Source organism: Sminthopsis crassicaudata, chromosome 1 (assembly GCF_048593235.1).
Source record: "Sminthopsis crassicaudata isolate SCR6 chromosome 1, ASM4859323v1, whole genome shotgun sequence".
NCBI classification, from domain to species: domain Eukaryota; kingdom Metazoa; phylum Chordata; class Mammalia; order Dasyuromorphia; family Dasyuridae; genus Sminthopsis; species Sminthopsis crassicaudata.
Genome location: NC_133617.1, coordinates 500,101,258 through 500,118,038, shown reverse-complemented (window position 1 = coordinate 500,118,038; position 16,781 = coordinate 500,101,258). Strand labels below are relative to the sequence as shown.

Here is a 16,781-nt window from a genome sequence, read left to right as displayed (position 1 = left end):
TTACCGAAGGGCTAGGCTCAGCTCACCTAACAAGGCATTTGCACTAACAGCCCATATGGTGGTGTCACCATGTGTCTGGAGTGAAAATAAAGGCAGTCCTTTCCCCCAACCCTCCCAGGTAGGGGCTCAAACAGTTATGGCATGGTCTGCATCTGGGAGGGAAAGATTAAAGTGAAGGTAAATTATTCCCTTTTAAAAATCCACTGAGTCAGCTGCTCTTCTTGCTTAGTGTCTAATACAGGGATTGCTTCATCATCCCAAAGAGCCAAGTAGTACAGCAAGCACATGTGGTTGGCCAGAAGCAAGTAAGGAACTGTGTGTTGCCTCTTACACTGTCAAAAAAAAGTTTTATTTTAAACAGATGTGAGTGAATTAAACTCAATATTTTCAAGTATTTTAGTGCCGTGTGATGTCATCTGACAATATGTTATATGATGGATAATGTGCATTCTCTAAATAGGAAAGCCATATTTATGTATATACTTGCATTTTTGTACATGACAAATTAAAAAAAAAAGACAATAAATTGCTGGATTGTTTGATGAAAAGCAAAGAGCCAGAAATTTCCAGTAGCAAATGGAATTATCCTAGTGTCAAATGTCTTTTGTGATTAAGAAACTCTATGCTTTTTTGAATAGATCTAGGGAGTTGACATTTCCTCCCAAATTTCCTTGCAAGGATAGTAATACACTTAATGAATAATCTGGTAAACTTTGTTTTTCAAACCTTATTAGGAATTCATTTCTGGAAAGAATGATACAATTAGCACAAATCCTCATCATGAAGTTATCCAGAAAAGTCCTTTATTTCTACTTTGTCTTTAGGGGATAGAAGAAGGATAATGTCTTTGGTGCTAGAAAAGAGTAGTTTCCTCACTTATGTCTCTGGTGAGTAGCTTCAGCCAAACAATCAAGGAGCAACAAACAGCATGGTCTTTAGTTTAAGATGATATATCTAAGTTATGTGAACTTCCTTATACTGTCTTGGCTAGAAAGTCTACTAAGAAGAGAATTTCTCAAAAATCATTTAAAGCTTTCCAACAGGCAAAAATGAGATGTTTGTGAGCCAATGTTCTTATAAATGTTTTCACTCTCAACTTTAAGAAGTAAAAGAGGAGGGATAGTCCTAGTTTACTAACCCTGTGAAAGAAATAGTGTGCTGGAGTTTATTATTTTTGTAGTTTCGGGATTGTAGTAGTTTGAGTATTTTAAAAGGACTCTCTAAACCAAAACTGGACGACCTAACTTCCTTCTCACTTTTCCTCCCTTTAACATATGAGTGCAGGTTACTCCTTCATCAAAGAAAGAGTTATGGTTAAGCAATGAAGCGTAGTATGTGTGTGAAGCCCCTGGGGATGTTTGGGAATGCCAAATGCCATGCCTATGATGATTATTAGCCTAAGGTACTTTTCAAGCAATGTGCTGCTACTAGGATTATGCCTTCTCCACATAGCCTTCAAATATATATATATATATATATATATATATATATATATATATATATATATATATATATATATATATATGTGTGTGTGTGTGTGTGTGTGTGTGTGTGTGTGTGTATTAAATATATATATATATACATATATGTATATATGTATATAAAACCTGAAACCCTTAAATAGAATTAAGAAAATAAATTTAACCAAATGGGCCTAATATAAAAGATTAATTTAATTAGGAAAGGAGAAAAGTAGCAAAAAAAGCAAGGAGGCAGAGAAGGGAAACAGAACAAGGGAAAGGGGAGAAAAATGGAAAAGCCAAAAAAGAAGCCGAACAAGAGAAGGGAAGAAAAAGGGAAAACGATCAAAAAGAGGGGAAAAAGCAAATGCATAGGAAGAAAAGTGGGAGTGGAAGTGGGAAAGGCTTTTTAAAAAGAGGGCAGGTTGCAGAAAAAGAGCCTAAAGAATCAGGAGAACAAGAGGAGCGGGAGAGGAAGAAAGAGAGGGGTGTGTTTGTGCTTGTCGGGAGGTGGAGTGGTTCGGGGGCTCTTTCAGCACCATGGGGGAGGGCCGCTGTCAGTCAGAGTGGTAATAGCGTTTGTAGATACACGGTGAAGGAGGAGGAGGAGGCGACCTGAGCAACAGCGGCTAGAGCAGCAGCAGCAGCAGCAAGTCCCTCCAGCTGCGTCCCCGCCCTTGCTCCCCTGTTCTTCCCGGCGCCAGGAGGAGGTTTGTAGCTGTGGACGTCACGTGGCGGTCCCCCTTCCCTTTCGCCGTTGTCTTACTCCTACCTCGATTTCACGATTCTCTCCGGCCCCCTCCTAAACTCGGGGCTTGGGAAAAGAGAACCGCGTCCCGGCCGCATTGTGACGTAGAGAGGGAGCCAGCAGCGGCTGCTGCTGCTGCTGCTGCTGCTGCTGCTGTGGTGGCGGTGTCTCGCCTGCCGGTAAGGGCCCTTTCCACGGGAGCAGGAGCGAGTAGTAGCTGGAGCAGCAACCGTTTTCAGCATCATCGTTCCCACTCAGGAGCTGAGTTCTAGGGCACCTCGGGTGAGTTCAAGTTCTTCTGAACCCAGGTCCCAAAGAGGGAGGCAAAGGCCTTTGCTAGAGGTTCCTACAAGTTTGCATGTGTGCGACCCCCACCATACCAACCACTTCCCTCTGTCTCTCAATGTTTCCCTTTTGTGCCTTGCATCCTTTGCTTGCAAGAGAAGAAAAGGTAGCTTTGACCAATGGAACCAGTGCCAGAGTGGCCCGCAGCAAATCTCTCTTGAAAGGGTTTGGGAGAAGATGTATCTATAGTAACAGTAGCCGCTGCCAAAAGGGCTGTTTTAACCAAGGAGGGAAAATTTGCACAAGCACAGGAATTTCAGTCTCTGCTTCGGATTTCAATTGATTGTTCTATTAGCTTGTTTTGTATTTATCAGTAAATCACAGCACCACTACTGTTACTGGTCGTGATGTTGGTTGGGACTACTAAGGTAACCAATTAAAAGATCTAACAAAACTACGGGGGAGGGAGAGATTGAAGAGAGAGAGAGAGAGAGAGAGAGAGAGAGAGAGAGAGAGAGAGAGAGAGAGAGAGAGAGAGAGAGAGAGAGAGAGAGAGACCCAGAGAGACAGAGACAGAGTCAGATGGAGACAGAGACAGAGATGGAGAGACAAGAGACGGAGAAACAGAGACGGAGAGTTATACAGAAAGACAGAGAATAATATATCTCTATCTGTATATATCTTTTTAGTATCAAAACAGTCTGGGTACCACATTGTATTCCCTTTCTATGGCAATTCAGTTCGATTTTGGCATCTTTATTAAGCCATTCTTCTGGGGCCTGTTTGTGTTAGCTTGCTGAAATGTTTTGTACTTTGCTTACTGTTCTGGTGAATTTCATGTGCAGGTGTTAAGTGGAGTAAAGTCGTAGTTTGGCTATTGTCAAATGCCAGGTTTTGTTTGCTTAATTTTTTTAAGAAAAGAAAAAAGGGGGGAAATAGTGAGACATTACTGGCAGCCATACAGTTTCCACAGGAAATACTAGCATTCTTTGCTGAACTCACTTGCAAAGAAGAAAGCCTTTAGGAAAAGAGCAACAACATTGTGACTACTTTTAAGGGGATCATTAGTGAGTATACACACACGCTTATACACATTCTCTCCCTACCCCCCCCATGTTGTTTGCCTTGGGAAAGCTGACCAAGGAAGGAAGTTTTACTGTTAGTGTTATTTTCCTGCTGCTTGAAATAAAGCTCTGAACTTCTCCCAGCTTATACTGACAGGTAACTCTCTAAGGAAGGGGAAAATTGTAATAGAACTGTTTTGTCACACTCCATATGAAGTGGAGCCCAGTGCAGAGTGATATTTTCTAAATGAACTTAGGACAATATCAGGGAGTTTTATTAGAATTATGTATATGCAATTATATCAATTCTCCAAATGTCACTTTAAAAACGAAAAGTTTCTCTGTTTAATCTGCAACCTGGCAAAATCTATTTTTCTTATTATGAAGTCTTATGAACACAGAGATGTGTTGGGACTAAGTAGAAATCTGTATTTCATTTATGTACTGGAATTTCAAAAGAAAAAAAAAAGCAAGAAAACTGCCTGTGTGTATTTTATAGAAAATATCATCTGCTATAGTTTTGATTAAGTGTAATTGGAAATTTAACTTTATTTTAGTTTTACCAAGTACCCTGCATAGTGTCCTTAAAGCTTGATGAAAAAGGTTTTATGTTACATTGTAATAACAATTATAGCATTCCCTAGCAAGACTACATTGATTGAGAATTTACACATGCAAGAAAGTGTGTATCCTGTACTGGGAAAAAAATTACTGATTTTCTTAGTTGTTTGGGATATAAAACATGTAGAAGAGAAACATTTGTTCCTAGCATTCTTTTTAAGGAGGGAAAAGGAATCTAAACATGAACTTTAAATGACTTAATGTCATAGTGTTAAAAGGGATAAATACAGGATAATAGTTTGGAATTGAAGTTGTTTTGTACTTCCATGTTCACTATTTAAAAATGTGCATGGGGAAGTAGAGCAAACAATTTTTTTTCATTTTGTAGCAGCCTTGTTAATTTCAGGCAATGATTCAAATGTAATTATGCACTAACAAAACAGAAAATATATGGCAAGAAACTTTTTACTCGATGTTATTTTGCAAGGAGTTGTAGCATGTTTAACTGATGTTTAAAGGGAAGTAACTCGCACAAACATCTAATATAAACAAATGAACTTTGATATTATCAGAAAGAGCCTGAAGCAGTTCTGCTTGCCAGATTTAAGACATTTCTTTGTCAGAGGAGGAAATCTCACATACAGCAGGTGCATCATTATAAGAAACACAAGGGAATTTCTCTTTTACATGCAAAATCTTATTGAACATTGACCAGAGAATAAATGACATTAGTAAAATAGAGAGTCTGTGTGTTTGGCAGTCTGTCAATCTGATGCTGTAAGAAAAAAATTATTAGGAAAATGCATCCTGGGATAAAAGTAAGTAGAAATTCAGACAGATACTAGCTTAGAACCTTTGTTAAATATATGTTTGCTATGTCTTTATACCGTTGGGATGATTTGGAATTGATAGGAAGCAACTTATAGTGAATAAATACATTTATCAAGATAATGCACACATTACACATTTTATTTTACTTAATTTGTTTTTATTTAACATCAATTTATTTTTAGCTTTAAGAAATTATTGAGAAAAAAACTTATTAAACTATTGAGAGAAACTAAATATTGTGTTGACTTTTTCTCTTATTCTTGAAACCTATTTATTTCAGCATCTATTTATTGAACTTCTCCTCCATCCTAGGTGGATGAAGAATACAAAGGACTATAATAAGCAGTCCCTGGAATCAAGGAATTTAAAAATCTAGTGGAAGAAACAATACGCACACATATAAAAAGTTCAAAAACAATTTAGACACCAAAAAATGCAATGCAGAGAAAACATGCTAAAGACACTCAAAGGAAGAACAGATTGATTACTATAAACTAGAGATTAGTTTCGTTTCATGATTGGGTTGGAACTTTAGCTGAGCCTTGATAAAAAACAAAACAAAAAAAAAAAAAAAAAACCTTTGGAAGGAGAAAAAAAAAATTCCTAGGGAGAACAATGGTACTATCCCAAAGTAGAATACAAATAAATACAATAATACATTCACATACTTATGTAAGTATATATAAACACATCTGTATAAATCCACATATCTCCCCATATAACTATCTCTATATGGTTCCCTTCTCACAGATATCTCTTCCCTCTCCTTTGGGAAAACTGATTAAGGGACCTTTGCCTTTGATTCCATTTTTCCTGTTTGAAACAAGAGTTCATGGCATGTTCATGAGATAGCTTCGCATCATGTACAGATAAACATGCCATATTGCCTCTTTCTTCAAGTATTTTGATTCCAAGTCTAGCTTCCCTCTGCTAGTTATTTCTTCCCAGTCATTAGAATCTATCATTTATATTTAAGCTACAGAAATAGTGTAGAAAGTTAAATCCTATTCTCAGATACTACCTTTTTTTTTTTTAGTGATTTTTGACTTTCTAAGTCCTGCTTTCTCTTCTAAGGTCTCCACTTTCAGTTAGTTGTAATGTGTCCGCAAGTTCTTCATTTTTTGTCTAAGACTTCATAATGCCTAGGAATTCCTATTCTAGGAATAACATCTGGTGATGTTATTCATTCCTATAGCAATCATCAACAATAGATGTGGAACATTGAATCTGACAGGTTTGAGAAAGTATATATAATACACTTTTTCTCCCTGTAGTCAATAACTGATATTTTTACTACTTGACATCATCTGCTGATTCTTTTTTTTTTTTTTTTTTTTGGTAAGTAAAAAACAAACAAACAAACAAAACAACAACAACAAAAAAAAAAAAAAAAACAACCTGCTTCCTCTTCAGATAACACCTAGGTTGTGTTCCTTTTCCTAGAAAGAGCTTTATTATAAATATGCATGCATGCATGTATATGTGTGTACGTGTATGAATACACACAGATACCTAACTTTATAGCTATCACTATCTCTCCATCTCTTCTCCCTCTCCTTCTGCCCTTCCCTTTTTCCCCCTATTTCTCTCTCTCCATCCTTCTCTCCATATCTTGAGTGATTCAGGGGAATTTCTTTCTCTTTGTCAAATTCTTTCATTCTTTTAGACTTTAGACTAGAGATTCTTAACATTTTTTTGTGTCATGGTTCTCTTTCACAGTCTGGTGAAGCCTATGGACCTCTTTTCAGAATAATGTTTTATTTAAAACATTTTATTTAATGCATTTTATTTAAAATACATAAGATTATAAAGGAAACCAATTCTATTTAAATAAAATTAATTTTTTCCACAGTCACATTCATGAATGTGCCTCTACTGTGGACAGTGACTTAGATTCTCTTCTTGTTGTTCATAGTCATTTTCTTCTTTGATTTCTATTTGGAGCATTTCTTCTCTAATCTCAAGATATTTAATGTCGATTAAATCTAATTTGTGGATCTGAATAATAAACAGAGGGTCCCCCATAAAAATGATTGCTCAAAAGCCTAGTACCTTGAATTATCCAGGAATTTTTAGGATATTATAATGATATAGAATTCAAAGGGCCACATGAAACTAAGGGTTTCAGCAGGTATGAGAAGCAGAAAAGCTGGAATTGTGTTATATTTGTTTTCCTTCTTGGGGCAATTAACAATGATGCATGTTATGGATGTAAAAATTAAACTTTAGATTTTTTTAAAGTGTAATTTCTTTTAGGATTTCTCCTCTAGCCTCAGATTTGTTATGGAAAGTATTAGTATTTGAATGAAAGAATCACAGAATTTAGTGTTAAAAGAATTAGAGGATCATAAATTTAGAGTGGGAAAGGGACCTTGGATATCATCTTCTTCAACTCCCTTGTTTTGCAGATAAAAAGATAATAATGCAAAAAAAAAAAAAAAAAAAAAAAAAAAAAAAAAAAAAAAGAGCTTAAGGCACTTCTCTAAGATAGTACCTTAGTACCTGCATTTGGAGTCACTGAGGCCCTGGGTATTCAACCTGACTCTGTTGCTACTGCCTTAGGACTTTTTGCGTCAGAATTTACTAGTCTAACATTTTTTTGTTAAGCAAAAATCGTATATTGTCAATGGCAAAGAGTTATAGGGGCAGAAGCCCTTGCTCATCGTTTTTGTAAGGAAGCTGGCAAAGAGAAAGAAATTTCTTTGATCCAATCAAGAGATAAAATTATATAACTCCATAAATTGATCTAAGAGTTGTTTTAAAATTCATACTCATAATGAAATTCATATTCATTACTTCTTTTCCAAATAATAGGATTTCTTTCTGTGCTCCTAAGATTTTTTATTACTTTTCATTTTTTATATAAGCTTCTTAAAGGGGGAATAAGCCAATGTGAAGAACTAGCAGATTCCCTGTGTATGAAATAGGGATGAGTTGTATTCTTTGAATGTTAAGTGATAGCCTATTGAGTGGGCTGAATGAACTTTATACAATTTCCCCAGTAGGAATAACAAAAACATTGCCTATGAGTCTGTACAAGGCAGAGTGAACTTGAAGCCAACTTTCCATGCCCACAGGGTCCATACTTTCAGGCTCCACTTCCCATTCATTGTCCTGAAAGCTAGGCTATCATATAGTGTTTAAATGTGGTCATTCTAGCACTACACTTGTCAGAGACTAGAGAGACTCTCTTCTTCTCCCATAATTCCATACTCCATGGCTATCTAGGGTGGATACAATAGACCACCACCATTGGGATTCTAGGACCCACTGGTGTAGCTCATTCCTGAGGAAAGTTTAGACGGTTTGGAGAAATTGACTCAGCTAGTATTCAGCAACAAAGATGACCACAGTTTGGTGAAGGGCTTATTCTATTTGCGTTCTCTGGCTTCTTTCCAGATTCTTAACTTTCCAAATTTAAATAAAAACAGGAAAACAAAACAAAAACTCCTTATGCTTTTCTAGCAGTCATCTTCTCTCTATGATCCTTTGAGGGATTCAAAGGTTATAAGAGTGAAGTAATATATTCAGAAATAACTAGCATCTTTTCTCCCATTTTGTAGAGGGGAAGGTGAACTATGGTCAAGGTGGACATTTAGCACCTTGCTATCTCAAAATTTGCTTTTTTCTCTAGACCATAAACATTCATACTATGGGCTGTGTTAGGAATCTTTATGATATAGACTGACTCTGCTATGATTGAGGCAGTGTGATACAATGCAAAAAAAAAATGCCGGTTTGGGCACCTGAGGAACCAGGTATGAATCCTGGACTTTCGTGGGTGACCTTGGGACCTATTTAGCTTCTGTGGAACTCAATTTATAACTCTCTCTCTCTCTCTCTCTCTCTCTCTCTCTCTCTCTCTCTCTCTCTCTCTCTCTCTCTTTATATATATATATATAGTGTTTTATGTGTGTGTGTGTGTGTATGTGTATATATATATATATGTATATATATAAATATAACATCAAAGGTTTGGACTAATTAACATTTATAATTCCTTCTGGCCCTGAAATCATTATCCTGATAAATCTGTAAGGTATATACTGATTAATGTTAGAAACATCATAACTTTTCTACTTTATGCTGATATTCTATGGACCATTTTTTTTGCCTCATATCTCTTACCATTACCTTGCTCTATATAAACTATTTCCCCAGTGCTTCCTTTTCTTTTGGGGTCTTATGCACTGGAGAAGTTGTTTATCACTTTTGGGTGAATTGATGGTCTGTTGTCTGTAAGTTCCATTAATTAGTCCCTATTTCATTCTTGTTGTCTTAGAAGTAAAAGTACTTCAGCCTTTCTTTATTGGGACAAACAGGTTGTCTAAATTCCTTATAGTTATAGAGTTCTATGCTCCTAGTTTCTAAAGCAATGTAGGACAAATTTGGATGAGACTTGATGAAAAGAACATGAGCAATATTAAAAGTTAAGTTTTCATGTTCTTAATCTTTAAGATTTGGGTCCCTCTCCTGATAATGAGCATTAAAATATAAAATGGGATCACAGACAATCAAGCAATAGTATGGTTGTACCATGATAGTCTTTATTTAATAAGCTATCAAAAACCAGACATAAATAAAAAAATAAACATGCTTCTTAATTTTTATAAGTTGGTTTAACCAAGATATAGAAAAGTTTAAGAAATAGTATTGGTGGGAAGCTGTTAGAATGGTATAGTTTTCTCCACATTTTCAGTAATGGTAATCATTAGTAGCCTCTATAAGAATTAGTATGTTTATGTATGTACATCTACAGATGTGGTGTATGTATATATACTATATATTATATAGTATGCATAATCTCTCTGTCTTTTTTCTCTGTGTCTCTCTGTCTCTGTCTCTGTCTCTCTGTCTCTCTCTCTCTTTATATATATGGTATTTGAATTTTGTGAACTCTTGTAACTTGTTTGGTTGTGTTTGGTTATAAATTGGCCATTTTTACCCTAAATTCTTCAAAATACTACTCTCATGAAACAGAATACGATGAAAGTAGGCATCAGTGTTTTAACTGTAGAGTTATGTAAAAATAATGCACCTTCAGAAAACTGTACTTAATTCAGACCCTTTAAGAGGCAGTTATGATCTACAAAAGAGGATCATTGTATTGGGAATTAGAATTGGTATCTAATCTCAGTTTCACCTTGGATCATCGTTTACTTTAGAAAAATCATTTAAACTTTGTGTGTTTTTTTGTCTTTGTGTGTTTGGGGCAACATATTCTTTAATATCAGTAGCATTAGTACTTGAATGAAAGGATCACAAAGAGTTAGAAGATCATAGATTTAGAATTGGAAGAGACCTTCAAATTCCTCATTTTATAGATAATGATAATAAATAAATAATAATAAAGATAATAAAGTAAAAAGAAAAAGAAGTTAAAACACTTCCCTAAGGTAGTACCAACAGATAGATTATAAACCACTTTCTTTCACAGTGATTTTGTGAGACTGATAAAGTAAATGGCATAATCTCTATTTTACAGGAGGTTGAAGTCCATCTTTGGAGATCTTCTTCTTCTTCCTTCTTCTTCCTTCTTCCAATTGGGATTAAGTGACTTGCTCAGGGTCACACAGTTAGGAAGTATTATGTGTCTGAGGCTGGATTTGAACTCAGGTCTTCCTGACTTCAGGGCCAGTGCTCTATAACATTGTGCCATCTAGCTGCCTCGAGATGACAACTTCTATATAGATTTTCATCCTTTGTGAATCTTGTCCATATCATTCTATAAATCCTCTAAGAAGGTCCACCCAATATGTCAGAAACCTTCATCTATGTGTTTTGGCACAGTAGGTTCCAGTGCCTGAGCATTATTTGCCTGTTAAAATTTGCTTTTGCTATATGATTAGTTTACATCATTTTAAATTTGAACATTTTCTGGTTGAATTTTTATGCTGTTCTACCAATCCAGTTCATTTCAACCAGGAAGGAAGAGAGGGAGAGGTGGAGGGAGAGAGTGGAGAGATGAACGAAAGAAGGAAGAAAGACTGAAGGAGGAAAGGAAGAAATGATTATTAAGAGCTACTATGTTTCAAATACTGTGCTAAATTCTTTACCAATATTATCTCATTTGATCCTCACAATCACTCTGAGAGTTGTGCTATTGTTACCTGTGTTTTGCAGTAGAGGAAATTAAGTGGTTAGGTGTCCTGCCTAGGATCACCCAACTACTTAATGTTTGAGGCCAAATCTGAAGTATTCCTAGCTATTCAGACCCAGAATTTTATCCACAGTCACCAGCTACCTCTAAGATAGAGAGCCAGATTTAGTATTAGGAAGTCCTAGTTTCAAATTCTGTTTTTGATACTTGTTCTGTCACCCTAGGTTAAACTCCTTAGTGCTCCCCTCAAAAAATCTCCAGTTTTGGGGAGATAGTTATTTGGTGGAATATATAAAATGACTGACTTGGAGTCAGGAAGACTCATCTTCCTGAGTTCAAATCTGGCCTCTGACACTTACTAGTGGTGGGATCCTGCACAAATCACTTAATCCTGCTTGCCTCAATTTCCAGATTTGTAAAATGAGCTGGAAAAGTAAATACTGAACCTCTTCAACATTTTTGCCAAAAAACCCCATGGACTAGCTATGATCCATTGATCAAAAATAATAGGACATGACTGAACAATTGAATAATTTGTGGCCACGAGGTGATGAAGTGGATGGAGCGATGGACCAGGAGTTAGGAAAATCTGAATTTAAATCCAGACTCTGACACTGTGTGACCCTGAACAAGTCACTTAACTCTATTTGCCTGTTTTCCTCACATGTAAAATGAGATGGAGAAAGAAATGATAAATCACTTTAGTATCTTTGGCAAGAAAATCCCACATGCAGTCAATAAGAGTCAGACGTGACTGAAATGAGATTTAATTGTCTTGGTAGAAGGGTTTCCTCACCTCAAGTTCTCTACACTTAAGGAAATCATAGTTTTGGACCCTTGTTCCCTCAAAAAAAATGATAAAAATGCTGGGGACGGAAGGACAAAGTGAACAATATTTCTTTCCATTCTTCCCTGGAGGAACTTTTATTATACATTTTTTTTTCATGAAAGTTTATCCATTGTCTCTATATCGCAGAAATATCAGATATGTATGGAAGAAATAGTCATAGACATGCAAAATTAAGAGGTGGTTCACCCCAGTTCTATAAATAGCAACTCTTTGAGGCCTGAAAAAAAAAAGAAAACTTGTGTCTCTAGCTTTCCTGTAACTGTTATAGTTTTCTTCAAATATTATGGCTTTATTGTGCTGTCACTGCAGTTATAAGAACTAGTAACAAACCTATATAAAAACTGAAAGCTACTTTTGAGTCATTCAGAATAACCAGACTATTTGCTAGAGTAGAGAAAGGTTTAACAGAATTTCCATAAATGTGGCCTTTGAGCTGTGTTTTAACCATAGGATTCCATTGAACCCCAAGATCTGGAAACTTAAAACACAAGGCCCCAGTGCAGGAAAGCAATATCAGACCTGAAATAAATGAGTCATTTTACTTTCCTCAGGTCTGCAGACACAAGCACACTGAGATGCTGAACATCATGATTTAAGATGATTGTTTTGCATTAAAACACAATTTAAAAGTCTAATGTTTAATTAGGTTAAATACTCAAAGATTAACATGGTTACAAATCCTGGGCATTGGATGTAGTACAATGTTTGCTCCGGTTGCTAAGAAATAGGCAAGGTCCATTCTCAAGTTACTCATTGACTTGGCCAGAATGTGGATGTGAACTCCCCTCAAGTAACTGACTTGATCATTTCTTTCCTCTGGAGCATATTTCATAGTGTATGTAAATACATTTTATAAGCAACAGAATTCCTACCTTTGTGGGCCAATAGGGAGCAGAGGTTGCACCTAAGTAAATACAGGCAGAGAATTTTAATGAACCTTTACCTAAAAGATCTTGGGATGACATCAGTGTTATGAAGCCAGCATTTGGGTTTTTATTTTAATGTATTTTTCCATTTGATATAGTCATCAAGAAAAATTTTTTCTTAAACATCTAATTATCATGAAGGCAATTGATGGTTTGGCATTCTACTCATTCAAGGGATGCTGTCAAAGTCGTTGGGATGGAAATTCGATTCGAATTGATGATTTTCCAAAACTACTAAAAGTTCTACTTTTAGAAATCCCATTATGCTTTTCATTCTCTCTCTCCTCCCTTTTGGCAAACTGTATAGCACGACAAAGTATATAGCAGTCAAAAGAGGAAAAAAGAAAAAGAAACTAACTCATGCAAACATGAAAGGGATAGCTCTCACTTATTTTCTGTTTGTGTAACTTGAAAACAAAAAGAATTGCTGGTATGTTCTATTTCAGGCAGAAATCAGGCATGAAAAGAGGAGGGTGATGAAGCTCAAAAGTAGAACCCAGAAAGACAAACATAAGTAGTTTTTAATTTAGTCTCTTTGAAAATCAGCTTCCCAACTTTTTTTTTAACTGAAGCTAGTGTCTACTAATTTTGCTTTTATGAAATTTGATTTGTGGAACTTAACAGCATTTTGAAGTACCAATCACTTGCACCAAGAGGTGGTATTACAGAGTACACTTAATTTAAAATAAAACACTGTTCATCCTGAAAGATGCTACTTATTTTTAATAAGTAAGCAGAAAATGGAGGAAAAATATTATTCTTAAGTGGAACAATCAGGGTTTAGTACAATGTTTTCCTGAGCCTGCAGCATAATTATGTTTCCATCTTTTTGATAACAACAGTTTAGTCCTTATTTTTTCTGTACTTGGGATTCTTGATTGTTTTGTTGTTGTTGTTTTGCTTGACTGTGAATTTTAGTATGACTGGGTTAGGGACAATAGTGCTGGTAAATATTTAACCACTAGTTCATCAAAAAAAAAAAAAGCATGTATAACACATTTGAAAATTTAATCTGCATTATTAACATTTTCTCTAACAATTTCTTAATTCTAATCTAATAATCCAACAATCTGTGATCAACAAAACAATATGTATTTATAGCATCTGCCAGTTTCCAAGGTATAAGTGATCATACTGAAAATTTAACAGTTACCTCTTACCAGAGTTTTAAGCTGAGGAGTAATGTTTTGGGTACTTACTTGAATTGTCCCTATCAATTGTATATACAGACTATCTGTTTTTGAACCTCACAGTGACACCAGTCTGATTACAGCTCTTCCCCTCCACTACTCCTTCCCATTTACATATGGGAAAATTGAGGCTCTGAGAGGTTAACTTACTTGCCTTTGACTGCATAGCTCTGTTAGAGGCAGGTTGAGCAACTGATTTTCCTTTTTTCAAGTCTAGCACTCATATCTGCTATATAACAGAATGCTTCTAGAAGGTTAAAGATTATATTATATTATGTTATATATATATATTTACATATATATATATATTTATAAGATCAGGCTAGCAAAGAAAAAAGACATTAAATACTAGATTACATAGTGATTGAGGGGTAGAGGTACAAACTGGATTGAGGTTTCTTGACTTCTGATTCTGTGCTTGGTCCACAAAGCTATACTGTATATAATTAGATGGAAAAGTAGAAGACATATCTGGATTTAAAAGCTACACTTTTAATATATTAATTTAAATTAAACACAGATTACATATTGACCCCATAGGCAAAGGATTTTATTTTTTGTCCAATTCATTGCAATTCAGTGCTCATTAAGTTAAGAAAAGTGTATCATCTAGCATTCTTTTTGCTAATAGCTGGGACTAGGGATTGTAGGTTGTTTCAGTTCTCTATAACTACAAGTTGTTAAGGGTGAATTGCAGGATGTCATTTTGTTAGCCAGAATTGGTGCTGAACATGAGGACAATTCTGCAGTGCTTTGATTACTGCTGAGCCTCTTTGTGCATGCTCTTGAACTTCTCATACTTGAGTCACTTAAGAAAATAAGGATAAGTAGCTGTTTAGTTGGACAAATAGAATCTTTATTCCTATAACTCACAGTACGCTCATAAAACTTTGAGTGTATGTGTCAGAAATAAAAGCTAACAAATTGATTAGCCAAAGATTAGTCATTTGAGAAAGCCCTCACATGACAACCTCTGCCTCTTTGATAATAAAGTTGTCATGATTGGCTGAAATTTCATGCTGATTAAATACATCTTGAATTGCCTTAGAAAAATTATCCAATGAGAGTCTAGAAAATGGAAAAATATCTCTTTCTCTCTCTCTCTCTCTCTCTCTCTCTCTCTCTCTCTCTCTCTCTCTCTCTCTCTGTCTGTCTCTCACACATTATCTAGGTCTAAAATTCAAAATGATTGAAGAAATATTAGCTCCTTATCATCATCATCAAGCATTTCTTAAGTACCTACAATGTATTAGGAATTATCTTAAGTGCTAGGAATACAAAGAAAGGTTAAAATATGGTTTAAGTTTTCAAGTAGCTCATAATCTGATGGAAGAGAAAACATGCAAAAAAGTATGAAAGTATAAGAACTGTATAGTATAAATGAAGCTAATCTCAAAAAAGAAAGAATTAAGAGGGTAGTGAGAGGAAGTTGAAGGTGGGGTTTCAGCTGAGTATTGAAGGGAACCAGGAAACCAAGGTGAGAAAGAAGAGCATTTTAGGCCTGGAGTAAAAACAATAAAAAGGCACAATCAGGATATGTGTGAGGAATAACAAGAAGACAATGTCATATACAAAAGGGGATAAAGGAGATAAATAGACTGAAAAAATTGGAAAGATCCAGGTTTCAGAGGGCTTAAAAGCCAAACAGAGGACATTATACTTGATCTTAGAGGTAATAAGGAGGCCCTGGGGTTGATTTAAAATTAAAAAAAATTAAAATGGAGGTGACATGATAGCTTTTCAAAGAGATAACATTGGAATTTGAGGAGTGTATGAAATTAGGATAAATTCAATTCAGGAATCCCAAATAGCACATATTAGCCCAAGTGGAAGGAGATAAGAATCTTAATGAGGGTGGTAGCTAAGATTGAAGAACTGAGAATGATACCAAGATTGTGGTATTAGATGATTAGTAGGATAGAGGTCCTTGGCAGTAGGAAGGAAGTTCAGAAGAAGAGAGAATTCTGAAGAGATAAGAAGCTCTGTTTTTGGACATGAGTTTGAGGTGTTTCTATGACATTCAGTTTGAGATGTTCAGTAGACAGTGTGCAATTGTTTGCACATTGTCTCTCCCATTAAACTGTCAACTCCTTGAGAACAGAGAATTGTTTTTCACTTTTCTTTGTACCTGCAATGCTTGCTACAGTGTCAGACACATAGTAAGTGTTTCATAAATAGTTATTGATTTGTCTTGATTTGAAACTTGGAGTTCATGGGACACTGATACATTGTTGGTGGAGTTGTGAAAGAATCCAGCCATTCTGGAGAGCAATTTGGAACTATGCCCAAAAAGTTGTCAAACTGTGCATACCCTTTGACCCAGCATTGCTGTTATTGGGATTATATCCCAAAGAAATACTAAAGAGTGGAAAGGGACCTGTGTGTGCCAAAATGTTTGTGGCAGCTCTTTTTGTTGTAGCTAGAAACTGGAAGTTGAATGGATGTCCATCAATTGGAGAATGGTTGGGTAAATTGTGGTATATGAAGGTTATGGAATATTATTGCTCTGTAAGAAATGACCAGCAGGAGGAATACAGAGAGGCTTGGAGAGACTTAAATCAACTGTTGCTGAGTGAAATGAGCAGAACCAGAAGATCACTATACACTTCAACAACAATACTGTATGAGGATGTATTCTGATGGAAGTGGAAATCTTCAACATAAAGAAGATCCAACTCACTTCCAGTTGATCAATGATGGACAGAAATAACTATACCCAGAGAAGGAACACTGGGAAGTGAATGTAAATTGTTAGCACTACTGTCT

General features: G+C 35.7%; 1 protein-coding gene across 2 annotated transcripts in view; it reads left to right on the top strand.

Annotated features, from left to right (window-relative positions):
- Positions 1-2,022: 2,022 nt before the first annotated feature.
- The window catches only part of SNCAIP (synuclein alpha interacting protein), a 213,240-nt gene continuing 198,481 nt past the window's right edge, over positions 2,023-16,781 (top strand). Inside the window, exon 1 of one of the 2 annotated variants that reach the window (XM_074281510.1) lies at positions 2,023-2,490. The gene's annotated coding sequence lies outside the window, so the exon portion shown is untranslated. The remainder of the gene's footprint in view (positions 2,491-16,781) is intronic. The other variant, XM_074281511.1, reaches the window with a different exon arrangement.